Raw genomic sequence first — 12,776 nt, 5'->3', positions numbered from 1 at the left:
AATATTTCTTATATACATTTCGAGTGTTATTCCCTTTCCCGGCTTCCGGGCAAACATCCCTCCCCCCCTCCCCCTTCCTTATGGGTGTTCCCTCCCCACTCCCTCCCCCCATTGCCGCCTCCCCGACAGTCTAGTTCATCAGTTCAGTCTTAGCAGGACCCAGGCTTCCCTTCCACTGGTGTGCTTACTAGGATATTCATTGCTACCTATGAGGTCAGAGTCCAGGTCAGTCCATGTATAGTCTTTTAGGTAGTGGCTTAGTCCCTGGAAGCTCTGGTTGCTTGGCATTGTTGTACATAGTCTCTCAAGCCCTTCAGGCTCTTCCAGTTTCTTTTCTCTGATTCCTTCAACGGGGGGTCCTATTCTCAGTTCAGTGGTTTGCTGCTGGCATTCGCCTCTGTATTTGCTGTATTCTGGCTGTGTCTCTCAGGAGAGATCTACATCCGGCTCCTGTCTGTCTGCACTTCTTTGCTTCATCCATCTTGTCTAATTGGGTGGCTGTATATATATGGGCCACATGTGGGGCAGGCTCTGAATGGGTGTCCCTTCAGTCTCTGTTTTAATCTTTGCCTCTCTCTTCCCTGCCAAGGGTATTCTTGTTCCCCTTTTAAAGAAGGAGTGAAGCATTCACATTTTGATCATCCGTCTTGAGTTTCATTTGTTCTACGCATCTAGGGTAATTCAAGCATTTGGGCTAATAGCCACTTATCAATGAGTGCATACCATGTGTGTTTTTCTGTGATTGGGTTACCTCACTCAGGATGATATTTTCCAGTTCCAACCATTTGCCTACGAATTTCATAAAGTCGTTTTTGATAGCTGAGTAATATTCCATTGTGTAGATGTACCACATTTTCTGTATCCATTCCTCTGTTGAAGGGCATCTGGGTTCTTTCCAGCTTCTGGCTATTATAAATAAGGCTGCTATGAACATAGTGGAGAACGTGTCTTTTTTATATGTTGGGGCATCTTTTGGGTATATGCCCAAGAGAGGTATAGCTGGATCCTCAGGCAGTTCAATGTCCAATTTTCTGAGGAACCTCCAGACTGATTTCCAGAATGGTTGTACCAGTCTGCAACCCCACCAACAATGGAGGAGTGTTCCTCTTTCTCCAAGCATCCTCGCCAGCATTTGCTGTCACCTGAGTTTTGATCTTAGCTATTCTCACTGGTGTGAGGTGAAATCTCAGGGTTGTTTTGATTTGCATTTCCCTTATGACTAAAGATGTTGAACATTTCTTTAGGTGTTTCTCAGCCATTCGGCATTCCTCAGCTGTGAATTCTTTGTTTAGCTCTGAACCCCATTTTTTAATAGGGTTATTTGTCTCCCTGCAGTCTAACTTCTTGAGTTCTTTGTATATTTTGTATATAAGGCCTCTATCTGTTGTAGGATTGGTAAAGATCTTTTCCCAATCTGTTGGTTGCCGTTTTGTCCTAACCACAGTGTCCTTTGCCTTACAGAAGCTTCGCAGTTTTATGAGATCCCATTTGTCGATTCTTGATCTTAGAGCATAAGCCATTGGTGTTTTGTTCAGGAAATTTTTTCCAGTTACAGCATGTCTTATATGTAGACTAATACATGAAAATCATATACACACAAGTATACTATGAACACACAGATATATACTTTTAAAAATATACACATATTGTAAAGCACATGTACACCAGCTTACAGACAATAAGAACTGTGGAAAAAGAATGGAGACAATAGCAACCAGGCTAGTGGGTGGGCATATTAGAAAAATTGGCAACAGACTTTGGTGCATTTTACGTCAGTGTTTGTCCAACTAAAGATAGGATGTTAAACACCATAACAAGTTAGCTCAATAAATTGTTGAAGCAACTGCCACTGTACCTTAGTTCCTGTGACAAGGTGTGTACTATTTTAACTTGGCCATAGTTCAGTGTAACTGGCCAGAGCAATAAATGGGCTTATTGAAGCTGATAGGGATGTTTTCTTCCTCTCTCACAGACATTTACTGAACCTTATTAAGGATGAGGCTACCTTACTCTTATTTGCTTGGCTATAGACACAACAGAGAAGAGAACAATGTCCTGTCTCTTATCAGACTTATGTCTATGTTGGAGGAAGCTTAGTCAACTAATAACAAGACATGAGAATCAGATAACTCTGAGTGTATTGGAAAAAGTCAGCCAAGATTCGGCAAACAAGTTCTACTGGCAAACTCTTAGAAGTTTTATGTCCATCCGGTCTCTCTGACCAGGAACTGCGGTTCACATTTGAGTAGTAATGATCCAGAAATTCTGGCTGCAGTTAAGAGAAGGAGATGGATTCCTTGCGAAAGAAGTAGGTAGCATAAAAGCCTGGGCGATTCCCCTGGGTAAAGGAGAATAGGTGTGGATGACACTCTAGACTGTCCTGTGTCACTGGATAAAGTGCAGGAGATGAGCAATTTTGAAACACAAAATACTTATTTTGGGTCATAGCTTCAGAGGATTTGGTTAACTGTTAACTATTAACTATCATTTCTGCGCTGTGACTAAAGTGAGAATAATATCATAGTGGACCCTATCACAGAGGAAAGCAGTCTGCTTTGGTTGCTGTGAAGCAGAGCATAATTCACTTTTATTACAAAACCCTCTTTCAAATGATCAGTAGGGTTCCAACCCATAGTGTGTTAGAGCAGAGCAGGGCAGATCTCTCCCTACAAACTCATTCCCGAGAGGCTCTGTGGTGGAGATTGCGATGTTCCTGCTATGTATTCAAATTCTAAATACTGACCCCAAGATCTGGTTGCCCCTGAAGAGGAGATCCTCAGGTACACCAAGTGATCTTATGTAAAATCTGCTCCTCAATTTAAAGTTTATTAGTTAATAAAGATTAGAGCCTGTGATTGGGAAGTAATAAAGAAAGGCAGGACTTGAGCATCAAGTGATGGATCTCTACAGAGACCAGGGAAATTGGACGGACCCTAGAGGAGGAGGCTGCCATGAGGCTAGATGGATCAGAAGCTCGTGGCCAGGAGAAACATCAAGTAACAAAGGAAATATATGCCTGGGATATAAGTTAACACACCTCAAAACCAGCCCAATCTAGGTTTATAGCTTATAAATTAAATACCAGCATTATGTATGTCTTTTATACAGGCTAGCTAGAATATATAATTCTTTTCTGCTTCTAAGCCCTGCTTTGTTATAGACAATACAATCAATGCAAGGAACATCTTAAGAGCCAAGCAAATAAGCCATTTTACTTCTAAACCCTTAAAGGCTCACGATCCATACAGCAAATTCTCAGTACAGAATGAATTCAGTGTGTCTGCAAGATTTTTCCATACTCTGAATATTTTCAACATCACCTGCAAGTTCAAATCTAAGTCTTCTCTCACAGTCAAAGCAAACTTAGTTATGAGTCCTTACAAAATAAAATAATAATTGCATGCTTCTAAGACATAATGGGATAAATTAAGCATTCTAATTATAAATAAAAGGAAATAGGTCAAGGCAACACTCAAATCCAGCAGGACATGAATTAGACCCTATCTCCAAGTCTCACCCCTTGCTCATAGAATGTAGAAACACAATTGTCTTCTATGATATCCAAGGGATTTGGAATAAACAATATCTTAGGCTTTGCCAACTGCAGGTCACTTGGCCACTGTCTCAGTTTGGCTGTCCTTAGTGCCTATCAATTTGCCTATCAATTTCCTTGGCAGAGCATCAGTATTCCTGGCATCTCTAACATTCTTGAATTACCTGTGTGGCATTGACAACACAAATGCAGCTCCCTGCATTTCCCTCTCAGTGCCTTCTTCCTGGCTATGACATTGCCCATGCTCAGTGGTCCTCATTGTAATGGGATCAATAGTCAGGTTCACTTGGAGTCTGCTGCAACAGCTTTCCAGGGTTTGGATAGATGAACAGAAGGAAGTGAATCCATTAAAGCCATACCCTTTGGCAACCTCTGTACAGTCAAGGTTACTCAGCACTGTGTACTTCTCAATGCCCATTTTCCAAACAAAATTATTTCAAACATCTATCTTTACTTCTTTGATCTTGTGGATAGATTTTGCTGAATCTTGGAATGACCTCGAAGTATCGTTCCTATTGTCTCAGGGAAAAGTTGTAGCTTCTTTTTAATGGCACTAATCTCTCTAACTACCATAGCCACCCTGTCCCAAGTTTATGGGTATTTTTTGATCCTTAGTCATCCTGTAAATATGGCTAAATGTTATAAACTCTTGTGCCAAAATATGAGTTATGTGCTCCTTTGACATTCATCTCTGTTTGATCTTTTAGTCCACCACTTGTGAACTCAGCCTCATGTAACTTCCAGAGCACAGGAAACAAGAAAACACATTCTCTGTATATTATGTTGGCCTCTACTCCAATATGTGGTAGTTTTCTTTCCTACTTTGAACCTCCTGAGCACAATCTTTACTACCCACATTTTCATCAGCCATCTGGTTTCCTGAGTTCCTTAAAGAATCACCCACTAAGGATTCAGAATCACACGATTGGCATAATCACGGCAACAGCCTCATTTCTTGGTACCAATTTTCTCTCCTAATCAGTTTTGTATTGCTGTGATTAGATAGCAATACTAACTTAAAAGGAAGGGGATATATGTTGGTTTGTGTTTTCTGAGGTTTTGGTATGCAGTCATCTGGTTCCATTGCCCAGAATACTGTGTTGAGCACAGGGTGTGGTGACAGAAGTGGGTACTGGAGATTTCTGACTTTGTTTTGATTAGAAAGCAGAGAGATAAAGCATAAAAGAGTAAATATAACTTTCAAAGGTTTATTTCCAGTAGCCTACCACTTTCAACAAGCCTGGACCTTCCAGCGGATCCTCTACCTCCTAATAGTGACATCAGTTGGAGAATAAGCCACAACAGTGTTTGTATTTAAAACTCATGTAAAAATTCTTATTTACATCTCTGGGAAAAATTCATGAAAGCAGAACAATTGGGTGTGACAGTGTATATACTTAAGTATTAAATATAACCTGATCGCCAGGCTAGAGTCTCTACCACTATGTCCAAGGATTTCTGCTTTTCTGTGGTCAGCTCAGACCTTGAGATTATGCGCTGAGTGAAAACAAAACAACACAAAAAGACTGAGTTGCCTTTACTTCCTTTTAGCCCTTTAATTGCATTATTCAAAAACCCTACAGTATCATACATTATTTAAAAGATATTTGCCATTCCATATTTATTACTTATTAAAAAAAATCTCTTCTATTCAGATTTCTTCTTTTGAGTAGCTAGTTCTGTTCTCATTGGTTTGTACTACTTAATGGTTTAAATAGGAATGACTTCAAAAGGCTCATCTATTTGACACTTGGTGGAACTTTTGAAGGAGAATCAGAAGGTGTGTAGTCTCCAGGCTTCAATTCCAGCACTCAGAAAGCAGAGGCAGGTGAATCTCAATGAGTTCAAAGCCATCCCAGTCTATAGAGCGAGTTCCAGGATGGCGAAGGCTATTCAGAGAAACTCTGTCTCAAAAAAGAACAAAAGCAAATGGTGTAGACTTATTGAAGAATATGTGTCACTGTGGGTAGGCTTGACGTTTCAAAAATCCATGCAGTTTCCAGTTAGCTCTTTCTCTCTGTTTCCTATGTCTGTGAATCAGGATGTCAGCTCTCAACTACTGCTCCAGTGCCAAGTTGCTACCATGATGTTCATAGATTTATTCTCTGAACTTCCAGAGAAGTAAATGCTTTCTACTGTGAGTTGACTTGATCATGGTGTATTAGCACAACAATAGAAACATGGCTAAGACATATATGCTAGCATATATTAAGGGAGCTAAGTGTCTATCAATTATTTTATCTTGGTATTATTTCTTTAACAATTGATCAGGTCATTTTGCGAGCAGTATTGCTATTGCAAAGACATGTTTATTATTTTTTAAATATATTGTCAAAATTCTCAATCTCATTTCAGCAAAGCTTTGGAGACTTGGTGCCATGCTCAGATATAATATCCTTATTTAAAAAGTACAGTGTAATATTCCATATTTATAATAAATTTCTTGGATTAACTTTTACATTGCTTTTTGACTATCTGATACATTTCCTGCAAGAACTATATGCAGATATAATTTCACCTACTTCTGTGGAGGACTCATGGCAGTGAAAATCAGACACTTGGTTTTATGACTTTGCAAAGTCCAGTGTCACTGAAAGGAGAGGAAGCCATGATTGGAGAGAACAATCTTCATAGCCCCGGCCACACAGAGCTCCCTCCATTTCCTCATTGCCTGAGTAATCAGGAAGGTGAAATGTCACCTACATCTATCTTCCTCTCTTTCCCTTACCCTAACCCTGGGTGAGTTCATCTCCATGTCTTACATCCTGTTTATTATAAATCTTATCTGACACATGACCTCGCCGGTGGACTTGCAAGCATGTGCAGGGCTCTAGTGCTTCCTGTGCACTTGTATCTGGACCAAAGCCATACCTCTGGGAAAGGACATGGGTTGTTATTTCTCACAAAAGTAAAATTTCTCTCTGTTTTCTACCTACTTATTACACACACACACACACACACACACACACACACACACACACACACACACACACACACACCCCTTTCAATCAAAGCTATCATCTGTTTCTCATCTGTTACCTACCTACCACTTTATCAGTCAATCTGCCTGCCCATCTATCATCTATCTGCTTTCTATCTATCTACTATCTACCTATCCATCTTTCTATAGATCACCTACCTATCTATCACTAAGGTTCTGTGCAACTTCCATTGGCTTTGATATTACTACTGATATTCTTGAAATTAGAGAAAGGTAGTAATTTGTTTGAATAAATTTTAATGTTAGTCATCCCGCTCCACACCTTTCATTTGCTTTAGATATTTTCCAGAGATTCTATTGCTCTGTTTTAACACAGAGTCTTGCTATGTAGTACTGACTGGTCTGGAACTTGCTGTATAGACCAGGCTAACTTCAAACTTATGGCTATTCTCTTGTCTCAGCCTCTTAACTGATGGGATGGCAGGTGAGTAGTGCCAGGCTAAGTTTCCTAAACATCCTTTAATTATGATTTTTATTATCAACCTAGGCATTCTATGGCCTGGCAGGTAAGAAGTTCTCAAGGTAACTTGATGAGTTAACTATCCAGTCTGCTCTCCTCCCAGGTTTTATTTTTAGGGGTAAGACCTTCAGTCTTGTGATTCTCAGACTGAATATTCTGACATGTGTTATTTAGTTCCTAGACTTAAATGAGAGTAGTTCGATCTTCCCGCCCCTTCACACTATCTCTACTGCTAAAGCCCTTATAGCTCTTCTCTCCTCTGTACTTGTCCTGTAGACATTCACGCCCATTTTTCCTGGTGTACCTCGTTATAAACTAAATCAGATAATATCAGAGAGCTGCTCAAACAGATATCTACCAGCTTCTCCTAAAGGCTTCACCATGTCCTGGATGGCCCCTATATTTTGGGCATTGTAATCCCCCAGATCTTGCCCACTACTTCCTGTTAATCCTCCTATAGTCACTCTCCCTCACTGAGGCACCAGTCATATCCCATAATCCCTTCCCCACTTGCAGCATCAGTAGCTATGTGGCTTTGTACACTTGCCCTTAGGGGTTTTGCTCAGAAACCCTCTCAACAGGGTTTCTCCAGTCACCTGCACCAACCTCATCCCTTCCTTTCAGTGGTTTCACCCAGCCCAGAGCACATCTGGATGTCTCCACTCTCCACTAGAAACTGAACTCCTCAAGGACAACTTTCAGTCTGCTTGGATCTTGGTGATATTGCTAGTGATTAGACCCAGTAAAAGCTCAAGAGTCATTTTTGCTGACCAAGCCCATAGATTAAAAAAAAAGAAGAAAAAGAAAATTCACACTCAGAAGTGAATACAAAAAACTGAGAGTACGTCAAAGATTTTAAAAGACTTGACTTCATAAGGTAAAAATAGAATAGTCTACACTAATGTAATTGTTTTAGTCTGAATAGCCCCAACACAATTTCTAACTATGAAAATTTAACCTTTAAAATTATAATTTTGCTATCAGAGACATGTGCTTTTTATTTACTGCTGGTAGTTATTTGAACATACTAAAATAAATTTAATTTGGTGTAAAGAAGGTGACACGGGAAAATTGAGGCATGGGGGTCAAACATATTTTTCCAAGTTATCTAACCATCCAGTGGCGAAGACAGTATTTGGACACAGCGCTATCTATTTCACAACTGTGTTTTCTCTGGCCACACTCCCCCTCAGGGATCAATTTTCTTACCTGTACAGCAGATGACACAGAGTTAGGCTACATGATGTGATGAATTCTGTAAAACAAATGTCAGTGGCTGCTGACAAGCCTTGGGCAACATCATCTGTGTGAATTATCTCTGTGTTGTTATGGACTAAAAGAACACATTGGAATTCGACCTGGAGAATATCAAGTCATAGTCAAATCTCTAAAAGTATTGTTACTGTTTCTAAGAGGGCATTCAGACAACCCAGAACAACACCCAAGGGCAGTGGCTTGGAAAATTCATGGGAAATTGTATTGAAATTTTGAGCCGAGTTTGAGCACATATGAGATAGGACAGCTTTGCGTTGCCCTCTCGTGGTCATAATGTGAAACTACAGAATAAGCCATATCCCCTAGATGCTGGAAACGGGCTTTACCTGTTTTCTTCCAAACATTGTGCTGCAGATGTAAGGGTTTGGCAAGACTACCCATACCAGTGTATTTATTTAAAAAAAAAAAAACAGGTTGATGGGGCCACCCACTCATCTCCAAATTTTTAGCCCGTAATTGCTCTTGTCTAAAGAAAACACGGAGACAAAATTTGGAGCAGAGACTGAAGGAAAGGCCATCCAAAGACTGGGGATCCGTCCCATATACCGATACCAAACCCAGACACCATTGCGGATGCCAAGAACTGCTGGTGGACATGAGACGGATATAGCTGTCTCCTGAGAGGCTCTGCTAGAGCCTGACAAATACAAAGGCAGATGCTCTCAGTCAACTATTGGACTGAACACAGAGTCCCCAATGGAGGAGTTAGAGAATGAATTGAAGGAGCTGAAGGGTTTTGGATGGCTCCTACTGCGTATGTAGCAGAGAAGGCCTTATCTGGCCTCAATGGGACGAGAGGCTCTTGGTCCTGTGAAGGCTTGATGCCCCAATATAGGGGAATGCCAAGGTGGTGAGGTGGGACTGGGTGGATGGGTTGGGGAGCACCCTCATAGAAGCAGTGAAAGGGAGCCTTGGGATAGGAGGTTTGTGGAGGGCCAATTGGGAAAGGGGATAACGTTTGAAATGTAAATAAATGAAATAACCAATAACGAAAGAAAAGAAAAGAAAAGAAAAACAAGTGATCTGAAATGACTTCAGAATAAGACATGGATTCATTAACTAACGCAGCACTGTGATCTGGGATCAATGCTTGCCTCCTTCCTGTCTTATGCTCCAAGTAAAGCCATCTGCTTATGGCCTTACCGAGGTTCTGATCGTATGGATTGTGGTATCCATCTGTGCCTTATGCAACTACATCTATTACAGGCTATTTTATCTGGAAATCCCAGCTAAAACATTGGTAGCCACTGACTGTTTATGCTTTGAGAGTTGGACAGTGTTTGATTTGCCTTTTGTATCTCCCAGAGCCTAGGACCTCAAAAAAGGGAGTACACTTGTGAGTTAAAATATACTTTTTGGAGCAGAGTGGTGGTGATGGAACCCAATGCCTTGCGCATGCTAATCAAGCACTCTGCCATTTCTATCACTGAGGTACATCCCCATCCTATGTATATGTGTATGCATATGTATATAATATATGTATAATATGTGTATGTACATACATGCATATATATGTAAAGAAAGGGTCTCACGCAAGGTTTAGTCTAGTGTTGAAATTTCTATGGAGCCACAAACTGATATTGAATCCTCAAAACTCGAGCTTCCACCTTCCAAGTGTTGGGATTATCTGCAAGTATCAGCACTCATAGTACCGGGGATGAATTGTGGATCCATGAGGCACACTCACTTTTGCATTTCTGTGCCCTTGCACATGCACAAGATAATCTTGAACACCTTTGTCTGTAATGTACACATGAATGAGTCCCCGACGATATTTCCTTTTTATGAAAGGATTTTTATTCTTTCTCTCTCCACCCCACCATGCATGTACCTCAGCAAGCGTGTGAAGGGTGTAGGACAAGTTTTGGAAGTTCTTTCTTTCCACCATGGATTGAATAAATCGAACTCAGATCTTTAGGTTTGCAGTGAAAGCTCTGTTACTCTGAGAGTCATCTCAGTGGACTGATGCCAGTGTATTTTTTGGTAAAACCACATGATCCCACTCTGTGGAACAGAGCAAATGCAATCATCATAGGAAAGATCCAGAGTCCCAGCTTGCTTTTACTTGTCACCATAGCACCAACCCCAGGGCATCTCCAGATTCCTAGCCTTTTTTGTATTTCATGGTTATTTAAACATTTATTTATTTATTTGTTTACTTATTTATTTATTTACTCACGTGACAGCCACTCTCCTCCCAGTCTCCCTCACACAGCCCTTCCCATATCCTCTTCTTCCCTTCTCCTTTGAGAAGAGCGTGGTCACACCCTGGTGCACCAGTCACTGAAGGCCTAGGCACATCTATTCATGCTGTGGCCTGATAAGGCAGCCCAGGTGGGAAAATAGGATCTGCAGGCAGGTAATAGAGTCAGGGACCTCCACACTCCAACTGTTGGGAGACCCCCATGAAGACCAAGCTGCATATCTGCTATATATGTGTTGAGTAGGGGTTAATGCTCACTCTTTGGTAGGTGATTCAATCTCTGGGAGTCCCCAAGAATCCAGGTTAGTTGATTCTGTTTTCTCCCTGCAGAGTTCCTGTCTTCTTTGGGTCTATCAATCCTTCTCCCAACTCTTCCAGAGACTCCCCAAGGAGCTCTGTCTGTTTGGCTGTGGATGTCTGCGTCTGTTTAGGTCAGCTTCTGGGTGGTGCTTCTCAGAAGACAGTTATGCTAGGCTTCTGTCTGCAAGTATAACAGAGTATCGTTAATAGTGTGAGGGATTGGTTCTTGCCCATACGATGGGTCTCAAGTTGGGGCAGTCATTGGTTGACTGTTCCTTCAGTCTCTACTCTATCTTTGTATCTCAGAGCCAAAAGGGTATGCATGATATGTACTCACTTATAAGTGGATATTAGCCATAAAGAACAGGAAACCCATGCAAAATTCTACAGATCCAAATAACAAGAAGGGCTCAAAGGGGTATGCTTGAATCTCACTTAGAAGGGGAAATAAAATGGAGGAAAATGGGGTGGAGGTGTCAGGTGTAGAGAGAACTGGGGAGAGAGGACTGGGGGAATAAACTGAAACTGGCACTGGGGTTTGGGGAGCATCTTTTGGATGTGCCAGAGACCTGAGATGGGGGAGGCTCAAGGGAATCTGACTCTAGCTGAGACTTTTAGTAGTGGGGGATATGGAGCCTAAAGTGCCTACTTCCTATATCCAGCCAGGATTCCCAGTGAGGGGATAAGGACACCAACCCACCCACAAAACACTTCTACCCAATTGTTCTGCCTATACGTAGTGCAGGCACAAAGGTATAACAGATCCTTAGTTTTGACTCTGTCCACATTTTCTAACTCACATTCATTAAGTTAGTATGGTAGCTTGATTCTCAGAAACACTTTGGATTGTTGTCTCCTCCTATGACTCCCTGTACTGTCACCTAAACTGTGAATCTGACTGCCCCATTATGCTCACAGTGGAAGGAGAAGCCATGTCTGTCTTTTTCTCACTACTGTGCAAGGGAAGGCCCAGGAATTATTGTGCTGCTTTAACTAACCAATAGCACTCTCTAGGATCACCCTGGGACTCTGACAGATTGACTGACAGAGAAAATATAATGAACTTCGTGGGGCTGTCTTTGTGTCTGTGAGGATCACAAAGGCAGGTTTTCTCAGTGGGGCTTTCCCCTGAGCCAATCAACTGAGCAATCCCAAGGGGAACCTGCTTAACATTGCCATAATGAACCCTGAGTCACAGGGGCCAACTGGTTGCTAATTCTCTATGCATATGGTGCTCTTTCTTGTTAAACTTCCCTAGAGCACCTCGGCTTATTTAACTTTCTTTAATAACCAGCAGATGGCTTCTGTCTGGGCAGTCATCAACTGGTGCTTAGCAATGGCAGATTCGAGAGGAGGCATGGGACTTGTTAGGGGTGGGGATCCAGATGCTGACATGCAGAGTGCCAGGTGAAGTTATCAGGCGTTGTCTAATTGGTGTTGAAGGCAGTGAGGACCACCGAGAGGGGATGACTCCTTCCTGGAAGAGGAAGACTAGTGTTCAGCAAATGCAAATCAGCGAAGGCAAAGGTTGTGGAACTCAGGCACTGCTGTAGAAGAGAAACTGGTTATTTTCAGAGCTCTCAGCATTACACATGATATCCTAGGCATATGAGGGTTTTTGTTAATGTAGAATAAATAGAAACTGGGAATCATCATTTATTCATCTACTTAAATTCCCAAAAGATTCGTTATGGCCTTGCAGTACATCAGGTTATATCCAGTGTACACAGCACTTGGAAACTAACAGTGAACTATAAATGGTCTCCTCCTTCTTAAAATATAACGTTTAATCATGAATTTTTATTGCATTTTAAAATCTGTATTATTATCTTTGATTGACCAATCATAATTGAGTAGAGTTATAGGGAATGAGATGATGTTTTAATGTATGTAAATAATGTTGCATTACATATATGCAAGTTAGTGTATCCATGAAGTATAATTACAGATAAATAGCTCCGTTAGCTTTAGTGATAGACACTTA

This window comes from Rattus rattus, chromosome 1, assembly GCF_011064425.1.
Source record: "Rattus rattus isolate New Zealand chromosome 1, Rrattus_CSIRO_v1, whole genome shotgun sequence".
NCBI classification, from domain to species: domain Eukaryota; kingdom Metazoa; phylum Chordata; class Mammalia; order Rodentia; family Muridae; genus Rattus; species Rattus rattus.
Note: the sequence above shows the minus strand (reverse complement) of the source record.